The sequence below is a fragment of the Cetorhinus maximus genome, chromosome 1 (assembly GCF_964194155.1).
Source record: "Cetorhinus maximus chromosome 1, sCetMax3.hap1.1, whole genome shotgun sequence".
Lineage (NCBI taxonomy): Eukaryota > Metazoa > Chordata > Chondrichthyes > Lamniformes > Cetorhinidae > Cetorhinus > Cetorhinus maximus.
Genome location: NC_135879.1, coordinates 161,726,553 through 161,744,014, shown reverse-complemented (window position 1 = coordinate 161,744,014; position 17,462 = coordinate 161,726,553). Strand labels below are relative to the sequence as shown.

The window sequence follows — 17,462 nt, the reverse complement described above, 5'->3', positions numbered from 1 at the left end:
TGTAGCAATTCTGAAATGGAGCAGGCTTGAGGGGCCATATGGCTTTGTTACAGAGTTGATGTTCCGACAACTTTTCTTAATGGAAACATTGAACTTTATTTGCAAGACAGCAGCAGCAACTACATGTGTGCATCAAACTCGCTAACTAAAGAAGAACTCTCCCGTAGAGGTTCCCTGCACTGCTAACACATTGGTTTACATAGATCATGTGATCTTACAACACAGGATTATTCTTAAAGCTACAGTCCTACATTTCCCAAAACAAAATTATTACAGCCTTATACCTGTTATTATGTTTCTGCAGGGGCTTTGTGCTTCCTTCACTGTATCCAAAATGTGACCTTTTTATGTACTTGTTTTCTTGATGTGCAGTGTGAATTTATATTGAGGTATGGATTTGGTTTTGAATTTCACATGGGCTGCTTTACATTTTCTCTGGAATTAATCTTTAAATTGCCATCATATACTTTGGGAATTTAAAATAAGTACTTTCGATATGTGTGCACACTCTGCTGGGCAATCTTGAATTTGCATATTTTATAAATTGCACATTTCCTTGCAAAAGAAGATTCTCTAATAGTTTAATTTATAGTTCAGTTTTGCCTATGAACTGGGTGATTAATTATTACAAGTGTTGCGATTTTGCAGTTTAGCAGTGGTGGCTGTTCTGTTGTACTTCAATAAAGGGCAGCAAGGGCAGCATTAACTAAGAAAATGTAAAGCAGTTATGTAACAATGTATATAGTTTAATGTATTCAAAGTCATTAAATTCAAATTGTTGAATAAATAAGTGTTAGCACAAAGCCACTATCTTCTGACAATTGAGTATTCTCTCCGATGCAAGAATGATCTAATAAACATTCTAAAACAACTTAAGCAGAGTTAGATCAGCAGTAATATTTTCTAAACTCAAACTCATCTGGCATCCTCTTTCTCTAATCAAACTTGGTGGGCAAAACTGGAAAAGATGACTTTGGACATTAAAATTCCAAGCCTCAAGAGCATAGCACGTCGCATTTAGCCATGAGTGGAATGTTAATTCAGTAGGCTAAAATGTTTTGAGATTAAGCCACAAATTTTAAGTGTGAAGTATTTCCTCCTGTATGGGAGGCTAAGGAAAGGATGCTCTAGGATGCTTTTGGTTAATCATTTGATTTGCTGATCATGTTTGGCGAGCTGAAAACCAATTTGTGACACTATTTTTTGAAAGTTTTGAGATCCCTCCATTTTCTCTCCAGACACTCTGACCAGCTGAAACCTCTCAACACTAGTGCTATCCTATCGAACTAGCCGACAGGCAACAAAGATTGAACCAAGAAATAAGATGCAAATTGTTTCTTGTCTCCTGGTGTTCATTGAAGAACTCTCTGTAATAGTATGGCTGAAATCAATGATGTATGGGAATCATCTTTCTATGCGATTAAGTGTTCATACTCCAATGACAGGTACACAGTGTTAAAAAGAAATCTAAATCAGACAATATGATAGGAAATGATCAGGTCTTCAAAAAAAAAAAATTGGTAATTAGCTTACCCTGGGGTTGTGTGCAAAAATAATGCACTTGCAATGAGTTTTTAATTCTTGGTCTATAGCCGTTGCTAACAGGCCCAACATTTATTGCCCATCCCAAGATGCCCTGAGAAGGTGTTGATGGGTCTCGAATAGCTGTCATCTATGTGCAAATGATCTGATAGAACTGCGTGACTTGTTGGGCTACCAGCAGTTAGTTCAAAGTTGAGGATGTCGATAGAGGGGGCGGGGGGGTGGGGGGTGATGGTGGTGGTGTGATGGAATTCAGCAATGGCAATGCCATTTGAATGTCAAGGGAAGATGGTTAGATTTTCTCTTGTTGGAGATGATCATTGCCTGGCACTTGTATGGTGCAAATGTTACTTGCCACTTATTAGTCCAAGCCTGAATATTGTCCAGGGCTTGCTGCATATGGATACAGACTGCTTCAGTATCTGAGGAGACGTGAATGGTGCTGAACATTGTACAATCATCAGTCAACATCCCCACTTCTGACCTTGTGATGGAAAGAAGGGCATTGATGAAGCAGCTGAAGATGGTTGGGCCAAGGACACGAGCCTGAAGAACTCCTGCAGTGATGTCCTGGAACTGAGATGATTGACCTCCAACAACCACAACCATCTCCCTTTGTGCTAGGTATGACTCCAAACAGTGGAGTGTTTTCCCCCCAATTCCCATTGACTTCAGTTTTGCCCCTGATTCCCATTGAATTCACTTTTGCTAGGGCTCCTTGATGCCACTCTTGGTGAAATTTTGCTTTGATGCCAAAGGTAGTCACTCTCACCTCTCGAGTTCAGCTCTTTAGCCCATGTTTGAACCAGTGCTATAATTTGTGAAAGGAAAATCGCGTTCGACTAATTTATTAGAGTTCTTTGAGGAAGTAACAAGCGACTTGGATAAAGGGGAACCTGTAGACGCGGTTTACTTGGGATTCCAAAAGGCATTTGATAAGGCGCCACATCAAAGGTTACTACTAATAAGAGCCCATTGTGTACGAGTAACATGTTAGCATGAATAAAGGATTGGTCCGCTAACAGGAAAGAGAGAGCAGGAATAAGAGGTCATTTCCAGGTTGGCAAGCTGTAACTAACCGCATGCAACAGAGATCAGTTCTGGGGCCTCAACTATTTACAATGTGTACCAATGACTTGGACGAATGTAAGGTTGCTAATTTTGATGGCACAAAATAAGAAGGAAAGTAAGTTGTCAAGAGTACATAGAGTCTACAAAGGGATATAGATAGGTTAAGTGAGTGGGCAAAAATTTGGCAGATGAAATATAATATGGACAAATGTGATGTGAACTTGTCCACTTTGGAAGGAAGAATAGAAAAGCAAGTGGGTGCTGCTGGGAGATTAAGCACAGGACTGAAAAGTAAAAGGAAGAAGAAATCGCTTTCTAACCTAATGTATTTTTGTTTTATTGTTGCATTTTATGCCACTAGGTGTCACTGTCATCAAGTTTTGTTCCTCTTGCAGATTTTTTTAAAAGACGACATCTTTCCGGTGGCAATATACAATTTAATCTTGTGTTGCACTTCGGTTACTGATTTATTACTGATGTGGGTAACATAGCTTTCTTCAATTGATGTGTTTTAACAGCTTTATTTTAGCAAAAGAAATTTTAAATTAGTTAGGTAACGTTAAGTACCTTTTGGATGCTTTACTATATTAATGCACTTTGCACCTGAAGAAGCCAGATCTGAGCATCTTCTAAATGTTGAGAAGCTGAGAATTGTGCAGGAGCAGAGAATTTTAGGAGTCCATGTACAGAAGTCATTAAATGACACTGGACAGGTACAGAAGAAATAATGAAAATGTCACATGGAATATTGGCTTCTCCGAGAGGGCTGAAATATAAAGTGGTGGGAGTTATGTTAGAGCTGTACAGAGCTCTGGTTAGACCCCACCTGATGTACTGCATTCGGGTCTGGGTACTGCACCTCAGGAAGAGCATATTGGCCTTGTGGGGGCGCTGAACAGGTTCTCCAGAATGCCACCAGGACGAAAAGGATCAAATTGAGGACTGGCTGGATAGACTAGACCTGTATTCCCTTGTGTGTAGAATATTAAGGGATAAACAAATTGATGATTAGAGGAGTTAGCAGGGCTAATAGAAGCTATGTCCCCTGGCAGGGGAGTCCAGAATAAAAGGATATAACCTCTAACTTGGAGGTAGGCCATTCGGGTGAATTCAAGAAGCATTTCTTCAACTCAAGATGTTGGAAATTTGGAGCTCTTTCTTTCAAAAAGCTGTTGAGGCCAGGCCAAAGCTGAGATTTTTTTTTTTGGGCAAGGGTATTAAGGGTTACAGAATCAAGGTGGTTAGATGGAGTTGGATACAATCATAATCTGATGGAATGGCTGAATGACCTACTCTTGTCCCTAAAGGTGCTACATAAGTTATTATTAATTGGGGATAGATTTGTATATCTGAACTTAAAACAGATGAGAAATGTTTGCCCCAGTGTGGACATGTAAGACATTTTTGTGTTTAAACGTTGTTTTAGGATCATGTTCTGGGAATGATCTTTATGCAGTAATTTATTGTCTTTGTTCTGTGTTGGGTACTGCTGAGCTTTGGTGTTAACTTGGTAACCTAGACAACCAACTTGCAGACAGGTTCTCTGCATTTATTCTGAGGTGGTCATAACCCAGCAGCAGAGTTATAGATGTTTACAATGCTCTTGATTCCTGGAATCTGGACTTGCTTATAGGAGACCTGCACATCTGCAGTTGGCTACATTTCCATGGTGTGGAAGCATTTATCATCTTTGTTTTAGAGAAAATATTTATTGAAACAAAGGAATTTAGGAATCTACAGGATTCATAAAGTTCTTTTCTGGAGATTATACAACTTCCATTCAGAAAATAGAACTTGTGCTGTAACTATCTTAAGTGTGCTAATAGCATTGATGTACAGGAAAGTCTATGTTATCTGGCATGCTCAGGGAAAGGGAGGTGCTAGTTAATCAAATATACTAGTTAACTGAGATATAAGGTGAGTTCCGTGTTTTTGCCCAATTAGAAAGCACCAAGATGATCATGTGGGTAGTAAGAAACAAAGACAAAAATAACTGGAAAAACTCAGCAGGTCTGACAGCATCTGTGGAACATGTTCTGATGAGTCATTCGGACTCGAAACGTTAACTCTGTCTTCCTCCCCACAGATGCTGTCAGACCTGCTGAGTTTTTCCAGCTATTTTTGTTTTTGTTTCAGATTTCCAGCATCTGCAGTATTTTGCTTTTATCTATGTGGGTAGTAAGGCCTCTCGAGAGGTGCGGCAGCGTGCAAATCTTGTGAGCAGCGCCAAGGGGAGATGGTACTGCAGAACAGTAGGAGGCTGAGACCAGAGGACAGGCCACTGATCCCTATTACAGGTGAGTTTAACATCTCCAATCAGAAAATAGACCCAACCCCAGAATTCTGGTTAGTAGAGAATTCCGGTTGGTGGAGAGCCGGAAACCGAAATTTTACTGTATTATTTATTCCGTTCCCTTTGAGTAATTATCTCTGTATCTAGCATAAAATGGACGCATATCACCTTTCCAAAAAACATCATGGCATCCAAGCCTGTTGTGAATCTTGTGTGTTTGATGAGCTGTTGGATGCTTTTGTTCTAGGGTGTGGGCCCATCCCTAGTTAGTGTGGGTCTGGAATCATATGTAGGCCAAACTAGGTTAGGCTGGCAAGTTTCTTTCCCTGAAAGAAATTAGTTATTTGGGATTTCATGATTGTCTGACAATTTGTGTGCTAGCTCACAAATGAGCAGATCACTTGCTAGACAAGTATCATAAAACAGTACGACATGTATTATGAGACTTATTCAAAAAATGCAGTAATAGTCCTGCTGAGTGGACTTTTCTCCAATCACAGCTATGTAAGGATCCCTTTCAATACTCACCAAGGCTCCTTTGACAGCTCCTTCCAAACCTGCGACCTCTACTATCAAGAAGGATAAGGGCAGCAGATGCATGGGAACACCACCACCTGCAAGTCTCACTTTGAGAAGGCTTGCTGTTGGTGTGTCTGTGATGGGAAATCAAGAATTGTTGTTGATCGCTTGACCATTGCATAATTAAAATTTTGTTATCCATTCAGCATTATTTCTGGAGAGGTGTCTCATGGCGTTGCTGGCTATGACATGTATATGATATCTATGGAGTGGTAATCTTAGAATTATTGCAAAGAATTGTTCTGCAATTGCTTCACTTGTGATGTATTATAGGAATGCAACTATTTGTTGTACTCCCCTGTGTAAACTGCAATTATTAGAACATAAAAACTAGGAACAGGAGTTGGCAATTCAGCCCCTCGAGCCTGCCCCGCCATTCATTACGATCATGGTTGATCTCATTTCGGCCTCAACTCCAATTTCCCGCCCTCTCCCTATAACCTTTCAACCCATTACTTATTAAAAGTCTGTCTATCTCCTCAAATTTATTCAGTGTCCCGGCATCCACTGCACTCTGAGGTAGTGAATTCCACAGATTCACGACCCTTTGAGAAAAGTAATTCCTCCTCATCTCTGATTTAAATCTACCACCCCTTAGCCTAAAACTATGGCCTCTTGTTCTAGAATGCCCCACAAGGGGAAACATCCGCTCCACGTCTACTTTGTCTATCCCCTTTAGTATCTTAAATACCTCAATTAGATCTCCTCTCATCCTTCTAAACTCTAGCGAGTATAGGCCTAAACTGTTCAATCTCTCCTCATAAGACAAGCCCCGCATCTCTGGAATCAATCTTCTGAACCTCCTCTGAACCGCCTTCAGTGCAACTACATCCTTCCTTAAGTAAGGGGACCAAAACTATGCACAGAACCCCTGGTGTGGTCTCACCAATGCCTTGTACAGTTGCAACAACACTTCCCTATTTTTATACTCTATTCCTTTAGCAATAAATGCCAAAATTCCATTTGCCTTCCTTTATTACCTGCTGTACCTGCATACTAGCTTTCAGCGATTCATGCACGAGGACACCCAGATCCCTCTGCACTGAAGCACTCTGAAGTTTCTCTCCATTTAAATTATAAGTCGCCTTTTTATTCTTCCGACCAAAATGGATAACCTCACACTTATCCACGTTAAACTCCATCTGCCAAATTCATCTAACCTGCCCATATCCATTTGTAAATTTCTTATTCTTCATTGCAACTTACTTTCCCACCTATTTTGGTGTCATCTGCAAATTTAGCTATAGTACCTTCTATCCCTGAATCCAAGTCATTAATATAGATTGTAAATAGTTGGGGCCCAAGGACTGAACCCCATGGCACCCGACTAGTTACAGTTTGCCATCCAGAAAAAGACCCATTTATTCCGACTCTCTGCTTTCTGTTTGTTAGCCAATCCTCTATCCAAGCTAATATATTACCCCTGTGGGTATTTATCATTATTTCCTGTTTGAATGCATGCTGATATCTCTGTGTACATAGTTATTTCTCTGGTTGTGTTGTGATGAGCTACAAGGATGAAATCAGTCCTGTGACCTTGGAACCTATTTGAGAACAAGTTAGACCTATATATATGGGGAAAGGAGATGGTGTCTTGAGATTTCTGTCAGTATCTCCAATGTGAAACAGTAGTTGTTTATGTTCCAGAAATCCAGGGATTGATTGACACCTTAGATTAGATGCTGACTTCTCACCTCTGGGACTTGGATTTGAGTCCAATCAGATTGATGGAATGGAGTATCATGTTCTCAGACTGCAGCTTATTCAAGAAATGTGTTTTGGAGAATGCTCAATTCAGTTCTTGATGGATGTAGGTCAACAGAACAAAACATAACCTAAATTTGATATAACATATACGATTCTTACTGCAACTTATGTTTGGTGTGGAATATAAGAAAAATGCCACACTGATATTGTGGTGGGGGAATGGATTGTTCGTTTTTAGGATGATGCAAATTATGGAGACTTCAGTTGTATTGTATTGTGCCATACCTGTACGTTGCTCTAGCCCTGTACAATTGTAGCAGGACTTCCCCACTTTATATTCCATTCTCCTTGCAATAAGGGCTAACATTCCATTTACCTTGCTGATTACTTGCAGACTCTTTTGTGTCCACCTCGCAACTAGCTTTCCCACCTATCTTTGTATCATTAGCAAATTTGGTTACAATACTCTGTCCCTTCAGCCAAGGCATTCATATCGATTGTAAATAATTGATGCTTCAGCACCTATACTGTGATACCACACGAGTTACAGTTTACCAACCTGAAAATGACCCATTTATCTGTTTTCTGTTAGCCAGTCCTCTTCCCCCAATGCCAAGAATGGAGTAACCTTTTATATGACATGTTATCAAATAAATGCCTTATCAGATACGTTTTTGCAAATAAATCCAAAATCTGACCTCCCAGACAAGGATACTTCCTGTCGGAAACTTTTTGAGTAGAAACCAAAACCAAGAAATTCAACAGTTTAATGTAGGTGCTAATTCACATTGGGCATTGTGACTACCATGCTGCCGAGCAAAACTATTCCTGAAATCAAGTGAATCATTGGGGAAGTCACTGGAAAATTATATCCGCAGTATTATTGGTCCCATGTTGTCTTTCCCCAACTCTTCCAAATTCTCTCTCTTCCCCCCCCCCCCCCCAAACAACCTTTTATGGCAGAATGTTCCTTGGAATAAATTGCTTAATGATTTGTTGAAGTTTACTCTTTATAGTGATCTATGTAGAATAATTTCAGAGTAATTTTGGAATGCTAATTGTGCTTCGAACCTATTAAGCATGTCTATATTTAAAGACTCCAAACATTTAGCAAGAGGCACTTCTGTTCCAACAGATTGTGGAATACTCAACAAAGAATACTTGTTGAGTGCCCCCACTTTAGAATATTGAATGAAATCACTGACTGCAGTGGGAACATAATGCTTTTGTGCTTGGACTATAGCACATTTGCTTAAAGTAAACCTTCATTGTGCAATTTTCTGCCAGAATTTTCACAAAAGTCTTGAGTGTGCAGTGTCACCTCATTGCACAGCTAACCAGCAATTACTGTACCCCACCTAACAATCTTGAAGCCCAAGCAAGCTTGAATTCTGTTATTTGCATTGCCTACATTCTTGTTCCTTGGGTATTATTGTAACTTGTGCTTAAGAGTGACAACAACTTGTGTTTATATATTGCCTTTAATGTAGTAAAATGCCCCAAGGTGCTTCACAGGAACATGACTAAACAGAATTTGACACTGAGTCATCGAGAGATATTAAGGCAGATGACCAAAAGCTTTGTCAAAGAGAGAGGTTTTAAGGAGGAACCTACGAACAAGGAGCAGGAATAGGCCACTCGGCCCCTCTAGCCTGCTCCAGCATTCAATAAGATCATGGCTGATCTGATTGTAACCTCCCACCTACCCCGATAATATTTCACCCCCTTGTTTATCAAAAATTTATCTACCTTTGCCTTAAAAACATTTGAGGAAGGGAGTTCCGAAGACACTCTACCCTCTGAGAGAAAACATTTTTCCTCATCCCCACCTTAGATCGGTGACCCCTTATTTTTAAAGTGACCCCTAGTTCTAGATTCTCCCTCAAGAGGAAACATCCTCTCCACATCCACCCTGTCAAGACCCCTCAGGATTTTAAAGGTTTCAATCAAGTTGCCTCTTACTCTTCTAAATTTCAGTGGATACAAGCCTAACCTATCCAACCTTTCCTGGCATTAGTCTAGTAAACCTTCTCTGAACAACTTCGAACACGTTTATATCCACCCTTAAATAAAGAGACCAATACTAAGTACTCCAAATGTGGTCTCACCAGTGCCCTGTACAACTGAAGCATAACACCCATACTTTTATATTCAATTCACCTCGCAATAAATAATAACATTCTATTAGTTTTCCAAATGTCTTTCTGTACCTGGATACTAGCCTTTTGTGATTCATGCACGAGGACACTCCGGCCCCTCTGAATCTCAGAGCTCTTCAATCTCTCTCCATTTAGATAATATGCTTTTTTATTCTTCCTGCCAAAATGGAAAATTTCATTTTTCCCACATTATGCTCCATTTCCCAGGTCTTTTCCCACTCACTTAACCAATCTAGGTCTCTTTTGTAGTCTCCTTATGTTCCCTTCACAATTTAGTTTCCTCCCTATCTTTGTGTCTTCAGCAAATTTAGCAACCATATCTTCGGTCCTTTCATTCAAGTCATTTATATAAATTGTAAGAAGTTGAGGCCCCAGCACTGATCCCTGTGGCATACCACGCTTTACACCCTACTAACCAAAAAGAGACCCATTTGTGCCTACACTGTTTCCTGTTAGCTAGCCAATCTAATATCCATACCTATATACTACCCACTACATCATGAGCTTTTATTTTCTGCAATAAGCTTTGATGTGGCAACTTCTTATATGCCTTCTGGAAATCTAAGTACAGTACATCCTCCGGTTTCCCTTTACCCACAGCACATGTGACTCCTTCAAAGAGCTCCCATAAATTGGTTAATCATGACTTCTCTTTCACAAAGCCATTTTGACTTTGCCTGATTGCCTTGAATTTTTCTAAGTGCCCTGCACAGTGACCCCAGATGATACTACTGAACAGGTCAGATCCCAGGTTGGAACCTGGCTTGATAGATCCTAATTTTTATTTTTTGTTTAGAAACGTGGAGGACGACGACTGAATAGAGTCACAGGAGTCTGTTGGTGAACTTTTAACAAAATAAAATATTTATTAAATAAAAAACAATAAAAGAAATTACACTCCTCCTTCACCCTAACATACCTTTATTACAGAAAAATACAAATTCGTAAAGATAACACAAATCTATCCTATACTTTAATGTTTACAGCAAGTATACGACCCATGTAAACTAATAGGCGAACTGCAGCCGGACACCACACTCCAAAACCAAGTTTCTATGGATTTCTCATCAACCCCCCAGATACTTGTTACACCATGAGCCAACTGGTGTCACTGAAACTCCGTCTTTCTCACGAGGATTTCCAATCTCCACACTAGATTTTAGGAATTCTCTCCCAAATGACGCTTTCACTCACACGTCTTCAACAAGGATCCACCTCCAGGGTTTCAGCCTCTATTTCCAAGGTTTCCTTCCCTTGGATCACGGCATGAATTCAAGCTGTACCTTCCACACACACACTCAGATATTCGACTGTGCCGAGCAGAACACCACTGCTCCAAAAGTTCATAGTAAGGAGTCACCAACCTTCAGCTGTCTCCTCTGATGTTCTGGCTTCTCTCAAGCCCACTTTGGTTTAAGTTTGCTTCCTGCAGCTCTGTTCCTTTAATTCGGAGCCTTTTCCTCTGTTCCTTCCTCTTAACTTCACTTAACAGGACCTGATTCAGATTCTTTTTCTTATCCCTTGATTTGGCTGTCGCCTTGGGACCTTTTCTGTCCCACTCCCTGGTTTTTGGAACGACTTTTTTAAGGAATCTGCTCCCTGCAGCTCCTGTCCTGCCTCTCCTGGCATTTTCTGCAGAATGGAGTTTTCTTCTGGGTCACCTGACCCTCTTGTTTTTTGTGCTTTCACTTTTATTTTCTTCTGCATAGGTGCAGAGCTCCATATCAAATCTTAAAAAAAAACAAACTGTGTGTGTGCCCAGGGCCGTTTACTGGCCTGGAATGAAAAAAATGCACCAACTGCGCATATGCGACCATTCTCCATATGGCACATGCGTACAAGCCGAAGATCGTGAAAAAAAGAACAATCTAATGCGTGTGCGGCCATTCTACCATCGGCGCATGTGCAGAGACCGCTGGGGCCCGATGGGAACTGTAGTTCCAAACTCCGAGGCCCGATCTCCCTTTTAAAAAGGTTAAGTTTAAGTTTTTCTCCTTTTCCTTTGGGTTCAGCACACCTGCCATAACATATTTGATAATAGCGTCTGACATTTTCCCTATGACAGATGTTAAGCTAACTGGCCTGTAGTTTTCTGCTTTCTGTTTCCATCCCGTTTGGAATATTGCTATTTTCAAATCTAATGGAACCTCCCTGTATCCAGGGAATTTTGGAAAGTTAAAACCAACACATCTACTATATCGCCACTTTTTTTAAGACGCTAGGATGAAGTCCATCAGGACCTGGGGATTTGTCAGCCCGGAGCTCCAACATTTTGCTAAATACTACTTCCCTGGTGATTGTAATTTTCCTGAGTTCCTCCCTCCTTTCCAATTCCTCATTTACAGCTATTTCTGGGATGTTACATGTAACGAAGACCGATGCAAAATACCTGTTCAATTCATCTGCCATCTCCTTATTTTCCATTATTAATTCTCCAGACACTCTCTCTATAGGACCCAAATGTCACTTTGTTAACTCTTATTTAAATATCAATAGAAGAGAGGAGGAAAGGTATAGGGAGAGAATTCGAGAATTTAGGGCCTTGGCAGCTGAAGGCATGACTGTCAGTGGGGTGGAGTCATTAAAACAGTGATACTCAAGAGGCCAGAATTGGAGGAGTGCAGACGGTTGTAGGGCTGGAGGAGATGAGACAGATAGGGAGGGGTGAGACCATGAAGGAATTTGAAAGCAAGGATGAAAATTTTAAAATGGAGGCATTGCTGAATTGGAAGCCTGTTAACAATGCTTAATTGCCGAGCATTGTTTGAAATTTAAACCAGGCAGTGGGTGAACACATGGGTCTTGGCACAAATTATCACCTGGGCAGCAGAGCTTTGGATGACCTCAAGTTTATGGATGGCCAGGAACGTGCTGGAGTATTCAAGTCTGGAGATAAAGGCATGGATGAGGGTTTAAGCAGCAGATGAACTGGTGCGAGGTGGAGTCGGGCGTTGTTATGCAGGTGGAAATCGACGGCCTTTGTAATGGCATGGACGCATGGCTGGAAGCTCACCTTGGGGTCAAATATTACACCTGGCTTATTAACACACTGCTTCACCCTCATTTGCCAGGCAAAGAAATTGAGTTGGTGTTTATGAAATGGAGTTTGTGTCAGGGACCCAAGACAATGGGTTCCTATGATTTTCTGCCTGATCCATTATGGAATGAGGTCATTTGGTAGTACCAAACTTGAGTATTGCTGAAAAAGACTTTCTGTTGAAGCTTTTTGCCTTGCATTCATCAGGATGATTCTCAAGAAATTACCAATGTCAGGAGAAACAACATATACTGTATGATAAGAGAGTGCTGATTATTTGGCAAATGGGCTCTGGTAGAGGCGTTGCCATAGAAAATGCACCAGTTGATGATGACTGATGGTTAACTGCCAAGCATTGTTTGAAATTTAAACCAGGCAGCTTGACTCTAGTCAAGACATTGTCCTGGGGAATAAACCAGCGAATGGTTGTCACTTATTTTGTTCAGCTGAAGCAGGCGCAATATATGTATGTGTTCTTTTATCTGCAAAGACAAAAAGAACATGTGTACACAATGTCCAACATTAGATGTAATTCCGCGATTGGATGACGTGCTAAATAATCCTCAATGTACTAAGAATTATGTTGACAACCAATTTCAGATTATCAGTCGGGCTTGCAGTGTGGTGCATTTGCGTGTACTAGAAGCTACATATATTAATACACAGGGCCCTGTTCTTTGCAGACAGAAAGAACATATACATACATTATGCAGATTAAATTATGGGATGAGGTGCATTTTGTAGGGATAGCAATGACCTGGAAAAATGTAACAAGTATGTATAAGGATCTTGTTTCTTTCATCAAGTACTTCTCATTCAGATTTTAATGTGTAGACAAACTGAGCAAATAAAGATGAGCAAACGATTAGCGTTTTCTATTATATTGAATCAATATTTTGTTCATGAAAATTACATCTGCTTAAATGGATGTAAATGGTGAACAGCTGACCTGGTGGAGTATTTGCAATGTTTATATTAAACGACTAATGTTTGTGATTTGTTTTTCTAATACGGTGTGTGCTTTGGTTCAATTCCTTTATGCTTTCTCTCCCAGGTTGTTTGCTCGATACAGTTAATTAGAGGCAATTGTTCCATCTGAATATTTGTGAAACATTGTGAAACTGAGAACCAGAGAGAGGTAGGTTAATAAAGGAGTAATTAGAGTTTATGTTAGTTGTTTATTTATGCCAAATATACTGCTGTCTAGGAAATTAATTGAATTGGAATTCATAGCTATGAGTTGAACTGCCCTTTGCTAGTGCAGGTTCAGTAATACAAATGACCACTGACTATGGAGATCTGTCTCAATAAAGAGCAGGACTAGATACTAAATATTCTAGGATACGGTGTTCAGGAAAGATGGGAAAGAAAAGAGGAGAGGTAGAGATATTGATTAAGGAGAACATTAGAGTGCTGGAGAGAGAGGATGTATGAGAGGGGTCAAGGGCAGAATCTAGTTGGTTAGAGCTAAGAAACATTTAGAGGCCCGTTTACATTGATGGATATATTCCATAGACCACAAACTAGTGAGAAAGATATCAAGGGAAAAATTTCGAAGGAAATTAAGAGGCTTAATAAATAAGAGGATTGGTAAACTAAATTATTTGATAGACACCCCAGATCGCAGAAAGAAGAAGCGGTTGTGCCATATCAATATGTTAAAACAATGCCATCACAGGGAGGAGAATAAGAAGAAGCAGGTATGTCAGGTTGTATGCACAGTGGGGGACCAAAGAGACAGTGAGAGTGAGGCAGAAGGAGACTTGGACAGTTCACAAATTGAACCTTCTATTATCCGGTTAGCTAACACTGAAATATCAGGACAGCTAGACACCATATTTTCATAGTGGCAGAACAACAAGAGAATGTAGTGATGTTGCTTAGAGCATTTGAAGGGACCTGTAAGGATAAACCAGGGTATATAACTTTAGCCATGCATGATGAGGATGTAGGGGAACCTTCTATACAGCAACATCCTTATCGTTTAGGTCCAGAGAAACAAACTCAAGTGAAAGCAGAAATTCAATATACGTTAGAAAATCACTTAATTGAACCTAGTCAAATCACTTGGAGCTCTCTAGTAGTGTTAGTGCCTAAACCTGATGGGTCAGCTAGATACTGCATAGATTATAGAATGGTTAATGCAGTATCAAAAAACAGATTCCTACTCAATCCCTTGTTTAGATCGTGTTGACAGGGTTAGCAGTGCCAAGTTCCTTACTATGATAGATTTATTGAAAAGACACTGACGAGTACCTTTAACGTCACGAGCGAAGGAGATATTAGTTTTAGTCCCACTGAATGGGCTATACCAATGCCGAGTGATGCCATTCGGGCTAAAAAATGCTCCAGTCACTTTTCAAAGGCTAATGAATCCAGTTGTAGCTCGTGTTCCTAACTATGTAGTTTACTTCGATGATTTACAATGACACTTGAAAAGATCATCTAAAGCAATTGTAAGCTCTATTTTTGCAAGTACAGTTGGCAGATCTAGTAATAAATCTTGCCAGGAGTGAGTGCACAAAAGCGTGATTAACTTATCTAGACAAGTGTGGATAAGGACAAATGTTGCCAAGAACATCAAAGTACTGGCTTTGATAGGATTCCTTGTCCCTAAAACTAAATGAGAAATCATGAGATTTTTAGGGATGTCTGGCTTCTGTTTAAGCTTGTGCCAAATTTCAGCGTGATAGATGCTCCACTAATGGATTTATTGCAAAAGAAAGTGAAGGTGATGTGGTCAAGAGAGTGCCAGACAACTTTTGAGAAGAAGGTGTTATTGACACCGGTTCTGCTAAGCCCTTCAGGGTGGCAATCAATGCTGGTGACTATTGCAATGCTATTGCAAGAAGATGAATCGGGCATAGAGAAGCCAGTGGGATACTTTTCTGAAAAAAAAGTTGGCATCAAAAGAGATACTTTACAGTAGAAAAGGAACCCTTTGGATTGCCACTGGCTCTTAAACTTGGATGTAAAGAAACACTAATATACACTGACCATAATCCCTTGGCCTTTGTGGGATAATTTAAGATTTAGAATGATAATGTTTTAATGGAGCTTGCTAATACAGCCTGCTAACTTATATTGTTCATATTGCTGGAAAGGATAATAAAATTGCTGATGCATTGTCAAGAATGTAGTTTTTGTAGAATTATCTGAAAATCAGAGAAAACTATTGATTCTCTATAAGAAATGAATGACTGCATGTTTGAATTTTGTTTCGTATATATTGTATATATTTTTTCCTGTATGCTTTGCAATGAAACGCATTTGGAAATGGCGTTTCATTTCTTAAGGGCGGAGGCATATTAGAATCATATCTTCAAGAGCTGTATTTCCTTTTAAAATTTGGAAAGAGATTGCATTATTTGGACACTTTTTTAAAAAAAAAAGATAATTAGTTCATCTTGGACTGAGAGCAAGCATTAGTTTTCCAAGAAATCACCTGACTTGCATGGCACTTGAGAGGGGAGAGCTGTTTGCTTATTGAACTACAATCACTGAGCGATAGAGAAAAAAAATGTTTAAAGTCAAAGGCCTGGTGATTTACTGGAAATTACCTGATGGAGGAGCTTTAAATTTTGAATTTTTTGAACTTAGTTAGGAATAAACTGAGAAACTAAAGCTGCCCAGCTTGCGCTCTGCCTTGCTTGAAATTGAATGGTTATCAATATCCAGCTAGGAATCCTCATCTTGGTGGAGCTTGTCTGTCTTGGGAAACCCGAGAGGCTGAGATCACAGAATCAGAATCACAGTGTAGAAGAGGCCCTTTGGCCCATCGAGCCTGATGAGAAGGGCCTCTTCTTCCTGAGATGAAAAGGATTGACCTGGCTTTAGGTTCCTCCATGCTGATGCCCTGTTGGTGAGAACCTCCAGGCATCTACTGGGACTAGTGATCTGTCTTCACACGAGGGAGCTCCAGATTGGCAGTGTCGAAACCCTGCAAACTTTATCCTTTGTTTTGTAAAGTATTTTCTTCAGCTGCCCACCTCTGCAGAGATCCTATCTGTTTGTCCTTTGTTTATGCATGCGCTGGGGAATTTTAAGAGGGATAGATAGCTACACTTCCAGATTACAAATTGTGTGTTCAGCAATTCTTGCAACTTGTTTTTTTTAAAAAAAAAAGCAGTTTTGTTTGATAAGTCGATCATTGAGTATATTGAAAGAAGCCTCTTTTATTCTAACAGCCGTGAAGGTAAATCATTGGCCATTTTGGTGAATGAATAAACTAATGGTGATACCTGTGGAGTAGTGGGGCTAGATAAACTGCACACATGCCCTCCCATCCTGGCCGTAACACTATACAAAACACTGGTTTGGCTTCAATTAGAGTATTGTGTCCAGTCCCGGGCACCACACTTCAAGAGGGATGTGGAGGCATTAAAGAGGGTACAGAAAAGCAAATGATTACAAGAGAGAAGAACTTAAGATACATGGATAGGTTGGAGAAGCTCAGCCTGTTCTGTTGTCTTTGGAGGAGGGAAGGTTAAAAGGAGATTTGATAGAGGTATTCAAAACCATGACGACCTGGACAGAGTGGATAGGGAGAATCTGCTCTTATTGGCGGAAGGATCCAGAATCAAAGGACACTGATTTCAGGATGGCAAAAGAACCAGAGGTGATATGAGGAAAAACATTTTTACGCAGTGAATGGTGAGGGATTTGGAATGCACTGCCTGCTAGTGTGGTGGAGGCATACTCAATTGAGGCTTTCAGAAGAGAATTGGATAATTATCTGAAGAGAAAAACTTTGCAGAGCTATGGGGACAAGGTGGTTGCTTTTGCAGAGAGCCAACACCGACACAACGGGCCAAATGGCTTCTTGTGCTGTAGCTATTCTGACACATGCTTTAGTGGGAGAACTTTAGTTATCTAGATCTTTTTTCCTTTTTTAAGATGGGATGTTGCCCTAGAGCATAGTCTGCATAGTGGCATAAATGAGTAGTAGTCAGGTTTGAGATAACTCTAACTTCTGAAGTTTAGTGTAGTAATACAATTAAAAGGAGGATTTGGTTAAGTAATTTATATACTTTTGTAGCTGATTGGGTTAGTTCTCTGTGTTGAATTCCTTAAC

General features: G+C 40.1%; 1 protein-coding gene across 4 annotated transcripts in view; it reads left to right on the top strand.

Moving 5' to 3' along the window:
- Nucleotides 1-17,462, top strand: part of ipo11 (importin 11) — a 712,707-nt gene that overhangs the window by 29,785 nt on the left and 665,460 nt on the right. For 2 of the 4 annotated variants that reach the window (XM_078549021.1, XM_078549047.1), the window contains exon 2: nt 13,443-13,526. The exons of the other annotated variants lie outside the window; for them this stretch is intronic. The gene's annotated coding sequence lies outside the window, so the exon portion shown is untranslated. The remainder of the gene's footprint in view (nt 1-13,442; nt 13,527-17,462) is intronic. 4 annotated transcript variants of the gene reach the window in all.